Here is a 13427-nt window from a genome sequence, read left to right on the forward strand (position 1 = left end):
ACAAGTGGCACCTCGGGGGCGGGAAGGGGTCGAGAGCCAGCTGAGAGGCCCTGGAGGCGGGTGGCATGGGGGAGTGAAGTTTGACAAGCTGCGGCTCCAGCTGAGGTGCATACACTTCAGGGGGTGGGGGAGCAGCAGGCAGCCGGGGAGGGGCCCCACAGACGCCCACCAGCACCACTGCAATCCGGTGGGAAGAGCAGCCCTGCTCTGGGTAATGTGAGCTGCAGGGAAACCAATCCTGAGGCGAGGGGGAGGGGCGGCGTGTGATCTTCGGCAGCCCCCAGCCTGATCCACACTCTCACAGCCACTGCAGCCTGCAGCTCGTGTTTACACACACGGAGCAGGCAGGAGCCGAAGTCCGGGGTCACACAGAGAGCAGGCAGCACCGCCGGCTGGGAGCTCTCAGCCAGCAGGCAGCATCGGATCTAAAGGAGCGCAGGCAGGAACTTTCCTCGGTGACTACAAAGTTCGTCTTGGGGCACAGAGAGAAAACAGGCATAACTCGAGCCTGGGGTCACGGAGAGAGAAGACAGTCTGGGACCACACACGCTGCAACCTGTTGCTCTGGAGCAGGCAGCTGCCGGGATCCACACATACAAAGGAGGCAGATCCCCGTAGCCTTGGGGCACTCGGAAAGCAGGCAGGAACTCCAGACTGGGCTCACAAATAGTTGCACACTGGACAAGGCAGCCTCGGAGGGCACAGAGAAGAGGCAGCGACTCTACCCGGGGTCCCACGGGGAGCAGGCAGCGACTGATTGATGCCTTGGATGACAAGCACAGAGCAGGCAGGGGCTATAGTTAGTAAGCGCACTCTGTGAGTCGCCAGCACCCTCATCCTGCGTGAACAAGCACGTGGCAGACTGCATCTCAGTCTCAGCAGCAGGCACTGGGTGCAGGCAGAACTTCTATGTGGGGTATGTTCCCTGACTGCACCCTGAACTGCGATCCAACTTCACACCTTGCGGGCAGCATCCCTGAGAACAGGCACTCCACCTGCATGTAACCTGCCTGCAACCCGGGCCGTTGCTGCGAGCAGGCAGTACTTCCAACCTAGATATACACACAGCAGGCAGCACCCCGAGAGACAGCAAAGCAAGCCCTGAGATCTGAGGACACTGAGCTCCTGCAGCTGTGCACACTTGGAGCAGGCAGCGCCTCGAACCTGTGACCTCCCGGGACCGACAGCATCTCTGGGTGCAGGCAACACCTTAGAGAGCAGGCAGCACCGCCTCTCCTGGGGCCAGTGACAGGCCTTAGGCCATACTTCAGAGGGACGTGGATATAGCCGGAAGACCCTTGCATTTCTAGGACCCTCAGCTGAGAACCGCAGATTGGTGTTTGTGTGGAGGGCAGACCCAGATGTGAAAAATAATGAACCGACATAGTGTGACATCTTGCTACTGGCCAAGGTCACACAGAGCGTCATCTGAGAGTAGGGACATGAACCAAGAAACACTGGAGTGAAGATCTTAATTCCAACCAAGTCCTTTCTCTGGAGGTCACCTTCTCCGATGAAGGTACGTCTATTTCTTAATTTAATTTACTAAGAAATCGTTCTATAATACTGTATTCCACAGAGTTATAAAATATGGCAGTCGCGTGACAGGTCAACTTGTAAACACTTAACACACACAGTAGTTAAGGGGTAGGAGGAAAACGCCCCACACCAACCTCCTCGGGAATACCTTCACACACACATAGACGTGGGGCTATGTCCCTGCGAAACAGAGGGGGGAAAAACACCCACATTTTCAATACTGCCCTCACCCACAGAAATCTGTGTCATGTATCATCATAGGGCTGTTAACACACCTCCACACAAGCCCAACGCAGGAGGTGGAGCAATGGGGTGGGGAAGACAATACAACACATAAAGAAACAGTGTGGGGTCAAGTGAAAGGTGCAGAAAGATCATTAAGACGGACCCTGGGATCTGCAACCAAACCCTTTAATAATGGACTCCCTGCTCAGATTAAAAGGTCATCGAAGGACCAATGTATGGTGGTATGGTGGGCTATAATGAGCCACCTAGCCCTCCAATCTGCAAACTGTTGGGGGTCGGAATCTGTGGCTTGCGTGTTAGACACAGATCTGTGCCATGCGCATTGACCCGCTATACTATAGCAACAGTATGTGATCCGGGTAACTGTAAATGAATTGAATTTGCCGTGAATTCAATGACAGAACACACTCGGGTATAAATAGTTTATGAAGTTGTTTTAAAAAAAAGTTTAATATAGTGCAAACTCGACCTGAAGGTATCAGAGCGCTTTACATGAGCACCTGTTGCATTACAGACGGACACATTCATATTGTTAGGCACAGGGAGATGAAGATTTGCCCAGAATCACAGGATGCTGTGCGTCCCTGCCGAGACTCGAAGTCGGATGTTTCCGCGCAGGGTTTTTAGTAATATCAGGAAGAATGGCGCTCTATCCAGTTCGCGACAATGTGTGAACTATTTCGAATGTTTACGGTGCTGCCAGGTCAGGGGAAATACCCTATAACCCCTGCTGTGTGTGTGTGTGTGTGTGCGTTGGAACCCGCACAGATAAATTGAACCAAAGTCCTGGGCACACGTTCTGGAGTCACATGGATGATTTGCAAGTCGCAGAAGTATAGAGCATGAACTATCTGTGGTGGTCACCAGTACGTTTCCTTGGTAAATTTAATCCATAATACAAAAGAAACAACGTGTTTCGTCACAATGGGAAGAATCCTGTGTCTTCTTCAGGGCTGTCAGTCAGGGTTTCATATAATCGCGATGCCGGTGATAATTCCAACCCGGCCAGAATGGGTTAAAAACCGAAGTGTCTAATAGTGATCAGTATTGTACAGGGAGGGGATGAACCAGGTAATTGTGATCCCCGGGAGTCCAGTTCCGGATGTTGGTTCGCCAGCTTCGAGGTCGACCGCTCTAGCCTTAGGTAAACAGGTGGTTCCACGGGTCCCACCGGAAGCTCACAGGTCACCCCTCGCATCTCTCAGGAGCTGCGCTGATTTTTTGTCCCACACAACACCCCATTACCAGGTTCTGCACCTGCGTTTGTAAACGTCAGCATGTAGCGCCAAGAAGTGCAGCCACATACACATCCAACCTTCTTCATGGCAGTCCAATTTTATTTATTTTTAGCGCGAACTTGACCCAAATCAGGTATCAGAGCGCTTTACACAAGCACCAGTTGCATTTCATGAGGACACATTAATTTTTGTTTGGCACGGGGAGATTAAGTGATTTACCCTGAATCACAGGATGTTCAGCGTCATTGTCGAGACTCGAACCTGGTTCCCCAGATTCGAGGTCCACCGCCCTAGCCGTTAGGCCAACTCCTCTCCCCTAACATGGAGCCGGAAGGACGGCCCTCTGCAACAAACAGGTTTACATATCATTAGAACACACATTTAAAGCCAGATGACCCAACCCTCAAAGTTATTTATTTTGATAAAAACCTGTGATCCGCAAGTTAGACAAGGTTCTCTGCAGCGGGTGCGTTGATCCACAGAGTTGCTTTATCAGCCTTGACACTTTTATGTGCAGTTGGCCGCAGAACCCGTGGTTTACGGATGAGTCCCACCTTTCTGCAGCAGGTGCATTGATCACGTGAGGTATTGTAAAGGGATTAGGACCTGTGGTTTGTAGATTAGGCTGAAATCTCTCCAGGTTTGCACTACACTGCTGGTATATCATCCTGTAATCCACAGAATAACATCAAATGTAAGCAACAGGCGCATTGATCCAATGAGACATCTTACTGAATGTAGAACCTGTTGCAAACGGGTTAGGCCCAGATGTCTGCAGCACGTGCATTAATCCCATGAGCTACTGTGAGGGGATTAGCACCTTTGCTCTAATGCTTTTTTACGCGTTCGGCTCTTCTTCAAGGTTCCCGATTTGTAACCCTCGGGCACACACTGATGCAGAAACATAAACCCACTCTGCAGTTCGAAGGTTATGACCCATGACCCGCAGGTGGCGCAGACATCCCTTTAATTGGTGCCATAACCCCCTGAACTATTCGTCGGCAGTTGGGGCACGTCATGACTTGCAGATGAAGCGCGTTTCTGCAGCCGATACATGAACCCGCTGGTTTATGTCACGGGGTCGGATCTCTAGGTTTGCTGAAGCTCGTGGCCCGCTCGCTGCAGCAGGCGCAGAACCCCCTAAGCATCCCGCTGCGCGTGGAACTGAGGCCACTGGCCGGCAGGATACAAACACACCGGCGAAGTAATTATTATTTATGGAGCGCTGAATAGCGCCATGAATCCATCAAACGGAAGCGGCAGCGCCAAGGTGCATGAATGAAAGGAGTGCATGTCTAGGCTCTGAAGAGAGGTAACCCCAGGCTGAACAAAGGTCATCGGGGGTTAAATCCCTCACGGAGTTCAGATGTGCTCGCAGACTGATAGTCCTGGTTGCTGCAAACATCTGAATGCCTTCAGCATCAGCATGGAAATGTAAAGAGAAGCAAGGGGCCAGCGGGGTGGGGCGAAGGACTAGTCAGTACCTAGGAGGGTGGAGAGGACTAGTCAGTACCTAGGAGGGTGGAGAGGACTAGTCAGTACCTAGGAGGGGACTAGTCAGTACCTAGGAGGGTGGGGAGGACTAGTCCGTACCTAGGAGGGTGGAGAGGGCGAGTCTGTACCTCGGAGGGTGGCGAGGGTCAGTCTGTACCTAGGAGGGTGGAGAGGGCCAGTCTGTATCTAGGAGGGTGGAGAGGGTCAGTCTGTACCTAGGAGGGTGGAGAGGGCCAGTCTGTATCTAGGAGGGTGGAGAGGGTCAGTCTGTACCTAGGAGGGTGGAGAGGACCAGTCAGTACCTAGGAGGGTGGAGAGGGCCAGTCTGTACCTAGGAGGGTGGAGAGGGCCAGTCTGTACCTAGGAGGGTGGAGAGGACCAGTCAGTACCTAGGAGGGTGGAGAGGGCCAGTCTGTACCTCGGAGGGTGGCGAGGGTCAGTCTGTACCTAGGAGGGTGGAGAGGGCCAGTCTGTATCTAGGAGGGTGGAGAGGGCCAGTCTGTATCTAGGAGGGTGGAGAGGGCCAGTCTGTACCTAGGAGGGTGGAGAGGGCCAGTCTGTACCGAGGAGGGTGGAGAGGGCCAGTCTGTATCTAGGAGAGAGAGGGCCAGTCTGTACCTCGGAGGGCGGAGAGGGCCAGTCTGTACCTCGGAGGGCGGAGAGGGCCAGTCTGTACCTCGGAGGGCGGAGAGGGCCAGTCTGTACCTAGGAGGGTGGAGAGGGCCAGTCTGTACCTCGGAGGGTGGCGAGGGTCAGTCTGTACCTAGGAGGGTGGAGGAGGACCAGTCTGTACCTAGGAGGGTGGAGAGGGCCAGTCTGTACCTAGGAGGGTGGAGAGGGCCAGTCTGTACCGAGGAGGGTGGAGAGGGCCAGTCTGTATCTAGGAGGGTGGAGAGGGCCAGTCTGTATCTAGGAGGGTGGAGAGGGCAGGTCTGTACCTCGGAGGGTGGCGAGGGTCAGTCTGTACCGAGGAGGGTGGAGAGGGCCTGTCTGTACCTATGAGGGTGGAGAGGGCCAGTCTGTACCTATGAGGGTGGAGAGGGCCAGTCTGTACCTATGAGGGTGGAGAGGGCCAGTCTGTACCTATGAGGGTGGAGAAGGCCAGTCTGTACCTATGAGGGTGGAGAGGGCCAGTCTGTACCTATGAGGGTGGAGAAGGCCAGTCTGTACCTAGGAGGGTGGAGAGGGCCAGTCCGTACCTCGGAGAGAGAGGGCCAGTCTGTACCTCGGAGGGCGGAGAGGGCCAGTCTGTACCTAGGAGGGTGGAGGAGGACCAGTCTGTACCTATGCGGGTGGAGAGGGCCAGTCTGTACCTAGGAGGGTGGAGAGGGCCAGTCAGTACCTAGGAGGGTGGAGAGGGCCAGTCAGTACCTAGGAGGGTGGAGAGGGCCAGTCTGTACCTAGGAGGGTGGAGAGGGCAGGTCTGTACCTAGGAGGGTGGAGAGGGCAGGTCTGTACCTAGGAGGGTGGAGAGGGCCAGTCTGTACCTAGGAGGGTGGAGAGGGCCAGTCTGTATCTAGGAGGGTGGAGAGGGCCAGCCTGTACCTAGGAGGGTGGAGAGGGCCAGTCTGTACCCAGGAGGGTGGAGAGGGTCAGTCTGTACCCAGGAGGGCGGAGGAGGGCCAGTCTGTACCTAGGAGGGTGGAGAGGGCAGGTCTGTACCTAGGAGGGTGGAGAGGGCCAGTCTGTATCTAGGAGGGTGGAGAGGGCCAGCCTGTACCTAGGAGGGTGGAGAGGGCCAGTCTGAACCCAGGAGGGCGGAGAGGGTCAGTCTGTACCCAGGAGGGCGGAGGAGGGCCAGTCTGTACCTAGGAGGGTGGAGATGGCCAGTCTGTACCTAGGAGGGTGGAGGAGGGCCAGTCTGTGCATAGGAGGGTGGAGAGGGCCAGTCTGTACCTCGGAGGGTGGAGAGCGCCAGTCTGTACCGAAGATGGTGGGGAGGGCCAGTCTGTGCATAGCAGGGTGGAAAGGGCCAGTCTGTACCTAGGAGGGTGGAGAGGGCCAGTCTGTACCGAGAAAGGTGGAGAGGGCCAGTCTGTATCTCAGAGGGTGGCGAGCGCCAGTCTGTACCGAAGATGGTGGGGAGGGCCAGTCTGTGCTTAGGAGGGTTGAGAGGGCCAGTCTGTATCTAGGAGGGTGGAGAGGGCCAGCCTGTACCTAGGAGGGTGGAGAGGGCCAGTCTGTACCCAGGAGGGTGGAGAGGGCCAGTCTGTACCCAGGAGGGTGGAGAGGGCCAGTCTGTACCCAGGAGGGTGGAGAGGGCCAGTCTGTACCCAGGAGGGTGGAGAGGGCCAGTCTGTACCTAGGAGGGTGGAGAGGGCCAGTCTGTACCTAGGAGGGTGGAGAGGGCCAGTCTGTATCTAGGAGGGTGGAGAGGGCCAGCCTGTACCTAGGGGGGTGGAGAGGGCCAGTCTGTACCCAGGAGGGTGGAGAGGGCCAGTCTGTACCCAGGAGGGTGGGGAGGGCCAGTCTGTCTAGGAGGGTGGAGAGGGCCAGTCTGTATCTAGGAGGGTGGAGAGGGCCAGCCTGTACCTAGGGGGGTGGAGAGGGCCAGTCTGTACCCAGGAGGGTGGAGAGGGCCAGTCTGTACCTAGGAGGGTGGAGAGGGCCAGTCTGTATCTAGGAGGGTGGAGAGGGCCAGTCTGTACCCAGGAGGGTGGAGAGGGCCAGTCTGTACCCAGGAGGGTGGAGAGGGCCAGTCTGTACCCAGGAGGGTGGGGAGGGCCAGTCTGTCTAGGAGGGTGGGGAGGGCCAGTCTGTCTAGGAGGGTGGAGAGGGCCAGTCTGTACCTAGGAGGGTGGAGAGGGCCAGTCTGTACCTAGGAGGGTGGAGAGGGCCAGTCTGTACCTAGGAGGGTGGAGAGGGCCAGTCTGTACCTAGGAGGGTGGAGAGGGCCAGTCTGTACCTAGGAGGGCGGAGGAGGGCCAGTCTGTACCTAGGAGGGTGGAGATGGTCTGTCTGTACCTAGGAGGGTGGAGGAGGGCCAGTCTGTGCATAGGAGGGTGGAGAGGGCCAGTCTGTACCTCGGAGGGTTGAGAGCGCCAGTCTGTACCGAAGATGGCGGGGAGGGCCAGTCTGTGCATAGCAGGGTGGAAAGGGCCAGTCTGTACCTAGGAGGGTGGAGAGGGTCAGTCTGTACCGAGAAAGGTGGAGAGGGCCAGTCTGTACCTCGGAGGGTGGCGAGCGCCAGTCTGTACCGAAGATGGTGGGGAGGGCCAGTCTGTGCATAGGAGGGTGGAAAGGGCCAGTCTGTACCGAGGAGGGTGGGGAGGGCCAGTCTGTACCTAGGAGGGTGGAGAGGGCCAGTCTGTATCTAGGAGGGTGGAGAGGGCCAGCCTGTACCTAGGAGGGTGGAGAGGGCCAGTCTGTACCCAGGAGGGTGGAGAGGGTCAGTCTGTACCCAGGAGGGTGGAGAGGGCCAGTCTGTACCGAGGAGGGTGGGGAGGGCCAGTCTGTATCTAGGAGGGTGGAGAGGGCCAGCCTGTACCTAGGAGGGTGGAGAGGGCCAGTCTGTACCCAGGAGGGTGGAGAGGGCCAGTCTGTACCCAGGAGGGTGGAGAGGGCCAGTCTGTACCGAGGAGGGTGGGGAGGGCCAGTCTGTATCTACGAGGGTGGAGAGGGCCAGTCTGTACCTATGAGGGTGGAGAGGGCCAGTCTGTACCTAGGAGGGTGGAGAGGGCCAGCCTGTACCTAGGAGGGTGGAGAGGGCCAGTCTGTACCGAGGAGGGTGGAGAGGGCCATTCTGTACCGAGGAGGGTGGAGAGGGCCAGTCTGTACCGAGGAGGGTGGAGAGGGCCAGTCCGTACCCAGGAGGGTGGAGAGGGCCAGTCTGTACCGAGGAGGGTGGAGAGGGCCAGTCTGTATCTAGGAGGGTGGAGAGGGCCAGTCTGTATCTAGGAGGGCGGAGAGGGCCAGTCTGTACCCAGGAGGGTGGAGAGGGCCAGTCTGTACCCAGGAGGGTGGAGAGGGCCAGTCTGTACCCAGGAGGGTGGAGAGGGCCAGTCTGTACCGAGGAGGGTGGGGAGGGCCAGTCTGTATCTACGAGGGTGGAGAGGGCCAGTCTGTACCTATGAGGGTGGAGAGGGCCAGTCTGTACCTAGGAGGGTGGAGGGGGCCAGTCTGTACCGAGGAGGGTGGAGAGGGCCATTCTGTACCGAGGAGGGTGGAGAGGGCCAGTCTGTACCGAGGAGGGTGGAGAGGGCCAGTCTGTACCTAGGAGGGTGGAGAGGGCCAGCCTGTACCTGGGAGGGTGGAGAGGGCCAGTCTGTACATGGGAGGGTGGAGAGGGCCAGTCTGTACATGGGAGGGTGGAGAGGGCCAGTCTGTACCTCGGAGGGTGGAGAGGGCCAGTCTGTACCTCGGAGGGTGGAGAGGGCCAGTCTGTACCTAGGAGGGTGGAGAGGGCCAGTCTGTACCGAGGAGGGTGGAGAGGGCCAGTCTGTACCGAGGAGGGTGGAGAGGGCCATTCTGTACCGAGGAGGGTGGAGGGCCAGTCTGTACCGAGGAGGGTGGAGAGGGCCAGTCCGTACCCAGGAGGGTGGAGAGGGCCAGTCCGTACCGAGGAGGGTGGAGAGGGCCAGTCTGTATCTAGGAGGGTGGAGAGGGCCAGTCTGTATCTAGGAGGGTGGAGAGGGTCAGTCTGTACCTAGGAGGGTGGAGAGGGCCAGTCTGTACCTAGGAGGGTGGAGAGGGCCAGTCTGTACCTATGAGGGTGGAGAGGGCCAGTCTGTACCTAGGAGGGTGGAGAGGGCCAGTCTGTCTAGGAGGGTGGAGGGGGCCAGTCTGTACCTAGGAGGGTGGAGTGGGCCAGTCTGTACCTAGGAGGGTGGAGAGGGCCAGTCTGTACCTAGGAGGGTGGAGAGGGCCAGTCTGTACCTAGGAGGGCGGAGGAGGGCCAGTCTGTACCTAGGAGGGTGGAGATGGCCAGTCTGTACCTAGGAGGGTGGAGGAGGGCCAGTCTGTGCATAGGAGGGTGGAGAGGGCCAGTCTGTACCTCGGAGGGTGGAGAGCGCCAGTCTGTACCGAAGATGGTGGGGAGGGCCAGTCTGTGCATAGCAGGGTGGAAAGGGCCAGTCTGTACCTAGGAGGGTGGAGAGGGCCAGTCTGTACCGAGAAAGGTGGAGAGGGCCAGTCTGTATCTCGGAGGGTGGCGAGCGCCAGTCTGTACCGAAGATGGTGGGGAGGGCCAGTCTGTGCATAGGAGGGTGGAAAGGGCCAGTCTGTACCGATGAGGGTGGGGAGGGCCAGTCTGTACCTAGGAGGGTGGAGAGGTCCAGTCTGTACCTAGGAGGGTGAAGAGTGCCAGTCTGTACCTAGGAGGGTGGAGAGGGCCAGTCTGTACCTAGGAGGGTGGAGAGGTCCAGTCTGTACCTAGGAGGGTGGAGAGGTCCAGTCTGTACCTAGGAGGGTGGAGAGGGCCAGTCTGTACCGAGGAGGGTGGAGAGGGCCAGTCTGTACCGAGGAGGGCGGTGGAGGGCCAATCTGTACCTAGGAGGGTGGAGGAGGGCCAGTCTGTACCTAGGAGGGTGGAGAGGACCAGTCTGTACCTTGGAGGGTGGAGGAGGGCCAGTCTGTACCTAGGAGGGTGGAGGAGGGCCAGTCTGTACCTAGGAGGGTGGAGGAGGGCCAGTCTGTACCTAGGAGGGTGGAGAGGACCAGTCTGTACCTATGAGGGTGGAGAGGGCCAGTCTGTACCTATGAGGGTGGAGAGGGCCAGTCTGTACCTATGAGGGTGGAGAGGGCCAGTCTGTACCTATGAGGGTGGAGAGGGCCAGTCTGTACCTATGAGGGTGGAGAGGGCCAGTCTGTATCTGTGAGGGTGGAGAGGGCCAGTCTGTACCTATGAGGGTGGAGAGGGTCAGTCTGTATCTATGAGGGTGGAGATGGCCAGTCTGTACCTATGAGGGTGGAGAGGGCCAGTCTGTATCTATGAGGGTGGAGAGGGCCAGTCTGTACCTATGAGGGTGGAGAGGGCCAGTCTGTACCTATGAGGGTGGAGAGGGCCAGTCTGTATCTATGAGGGTGGAGAGGGCCAGTCTGTATCTATGAGGGTGGAGAGAGCCAGTCTGTATCTATGAGGGTGGAGAGGGCCAGTCTGTGCGTAGGAGGGTGGGGGAGGGCCAGTCTGTGCATAGGAGGGTGGAGATGGCCAGTCTGTACCTAGGAGGGTGGAGAGGGCCAGTCTGTACCTAGGAGGGTGGAGAGGGCCAGTCTGTACCTAGGAGGTGATGTACCGGTGGCATGGAGCCATCTGGTCACAATAGGCCTCATCACTGAGCAGCTGTGGTTAGCTTACCTTGCAGTGCAGCCCCACGGGGGTTTCAAACTTCAAGATCTGGGCCTAGGCTTTGCCTGGACCAAGGACAGTCCGAGCTGCTGTGGGAGAGCTGCTGTCCATGAATCCGAGTGGCACCGGCGTCCATCACCGCCCTGGCAGGGCGTTTAAAAGACAGAGGGCGCCCTTACACCACACCCAGCCCCGCGGGCCTTCGCTGAAGCAAGTGGAGCTGGGCGCGAGGATTGTGGTACATACCAAGACCATTCCTGTAGCACTCCCGGGTCATCCTGGCCAAGGGAGCATCCCGAAAATGACCTCTTCCCCAACTCCCCTCTTTGAACTTCACGGCTGCCACTGAGTGAACAAAAATAGGAACTCGACTCTTCCAATGAAGACAGGAGTTATCCCCCAAAAGAAAGTTTCCTCTCTTTTCGCCTTCCAATTTTAATTTCCTTCTTTTAATTTTCCGCTTCTCTTCTGTTTTTCTTTTTTCTCCCATCTTTATTCTTTCTTTCATACCTTTTGCTCTCTCCCTCCATATGCCTCTACCACTTTCATCATTTGCCCTTCTCTTTAAACCCACGTTTGGTTCTTTGCCTCCCATTGGCGTCCCCCTCACAGCCCTGTCATGGTATCTCCTTCCTTGCTGTGCTACTTATTAGATTATGGCCCTGTCTTGTAACCTGGGGGTCACAGTTCAAAGATAAGAAGATCCCTACAAAAAACAATGTAATATGTCCAGTGACACCTCCTTCAAAGGGGGGGGGGGTCCAGTGAGCCCTTGATTATGGCATAGAAGAGGTGACTTTCCTCTCCTATCTCACCAACACCTGCACAGTGCAAGAGGCTTTATTTAGGGTATTGTGTTACTGTTACATAGCTGTCAATTTGCCCCATGGCAGAAGAGTGAGTCCCTGCTTTTCAGAAAACACCAGGCCTTTTGGGCCTCGTAGTATCGCTTTTCCCTTATACACATATATGCCTACGAGCCACACCCTTTAGCTGAAATATACCATCAAGGCGCAACACTTGTGGAAATTCACCTATACGCATAGGCACACACTCTCACGGGTTCTACAGGTCCGGGATTGAATAACTCACACTGGTCTAGGTTATTTCGTTGAGGTTTGTGGCGCAATCCAGTGCATTGTGTCACAAATTCAGAACTACAGGTCCAATAATGCAAAAAGAACATCTGGACACAGGACGAGCCCTTTGCTCGTGTATCTGGGAAACTCGAGAACCCCGAAATGCTGCCCTGCTCTGCTATTTGTGTTTCCCGGATGTCCTACAGATTTGTCTTACTCTGCCACGTTCCCACTTTTTCAGTTTCTCTCTTCTTGACTTTGCTGCCATTCAATGCGAATGTTTTTGCAGAGTCTACTTATCAGACTGGTGTTCCCTAAAAAGGAAATTCCTTCTCCAGTGCTGCACAAAGAGGCAGGCCTGGCCTCCGTCTTTCCGGAAGTGAAAGAGGCGTAAATCCAGTAAATGTGCCGTCGATCACCCCTCACATTGATATATATATACAGGGCTTTTAGTGGGCCGGGTCCTGCCGGTGCTCAGTACCAGCAGTTTCTAAAAGCAGGTGCTGAGACGGGTCCCTATCGGGCTCTCCATTTTTACCCTCGGGGTGAAAAAAGAAGAAACTGCGCTGTCACTTTAAAAAAAACATGTTTTTCAGTTTTATGGAGGGCAACCTTGGAGCGCTTTTCATAACTCCACCACACAAGGACACAGTCGTGTTTTGAATCAAAATGTTGAGCCAACATGATGCTCGAGCCTACTTTTTCAGCTCCAAAGTCAGCAGCTCGGGCCTTACAAACACAACCGCACCCTCAAGAACTGAATCATTTCCAAACTGATATACAAGAAAGGCATAGTTGTTGCTGATCTATCTTATTCACTTTGCAACTATTGGCAAAGCCAATAGTCCTGATTTGTTATAAGTGTACTATTACTTGTTGTGTTGTATATCTGGATGAATGAATGGAAGAAAATACCATTTGGGGCACCACACTATTAAACTAGGTGCACATTTTTAGCTTAAGTGTTTTAAGCCGAGCCCTCAACTACATCGGCCACGCCCCTGTGAGAGAACCCCCCCCCCCCCAGTATGTTCATCCCACTTAAAGCCCTGTGTGTATTATATAATATAAAACAAGCTTCTTCCTCCTACCAAGTGCACCCTCCACTTTCTCACACAATTATTACTACATTTTAAAAGAGACGCATAATTTCTCCAGGGGGTCGTTTTCTGGCGGCGTGTGGGATATTCAGTTTGTAACCTCACACAAGGTGCGACTTCACCGCACGCACGTCTGGACCATGTCTACTTCCGGGGCAAACTGGCGCGTTTCTTTAGGACAACATAGTAAGGTGTCAGCGTGAATCACAGCTGCCCTGGTAAGAGGGAGGGAGGCGACCCCTATATCCAGGAGTACCACCAGAAAGTCCACTTCATGGATTGGTCTTTTTTCAAGTGTCATTCACTTTTGCTTTATGTGTTTGCCAAATAAAGTTTATATATTATGTATGCATGCAAAAATTGCAATTGTCCCAATGCCAGAACTGTTGACTTTGCCAATGCCAATTGACAGTGCATAAAGGGGTCTCAGCTGAACAAGAAATAT

At 55.6% G+C, this 13427-nt stretch overlaps 1 protein-coding gene across 1 annotated transcript in view; it reads left to right on the plus strand.

Moving 5' to 3' along the window:
• Positions 1-265: 265 nt before the first annotated feature.
• The window catches only part of ADAMTSL4 (ADAMTS like 4), a 334744-nt gene continuing 321582 nt past the window's right edge, over positions 266-13427 (plus strand). The window contains 1 exon segment of the mRNA XM_078668902.1: positions 266-1519. The gene's annotated coding sequence lies outside the window, so the exon portion shown is untranslated.

This window comes from Lissotriton helveticus, chromosome 12 (genome assembly GCF_964261635.1).
Source record: "Lissotriton helveticus chromosome 12, aLisHel1.1, whole genome shotgun sequence".
NCBI lineage: Eukaryota > Metazoa > Chordata > Amphibia > Caudata > Salamandridae > Lissotriton > Lissotriton helveticus.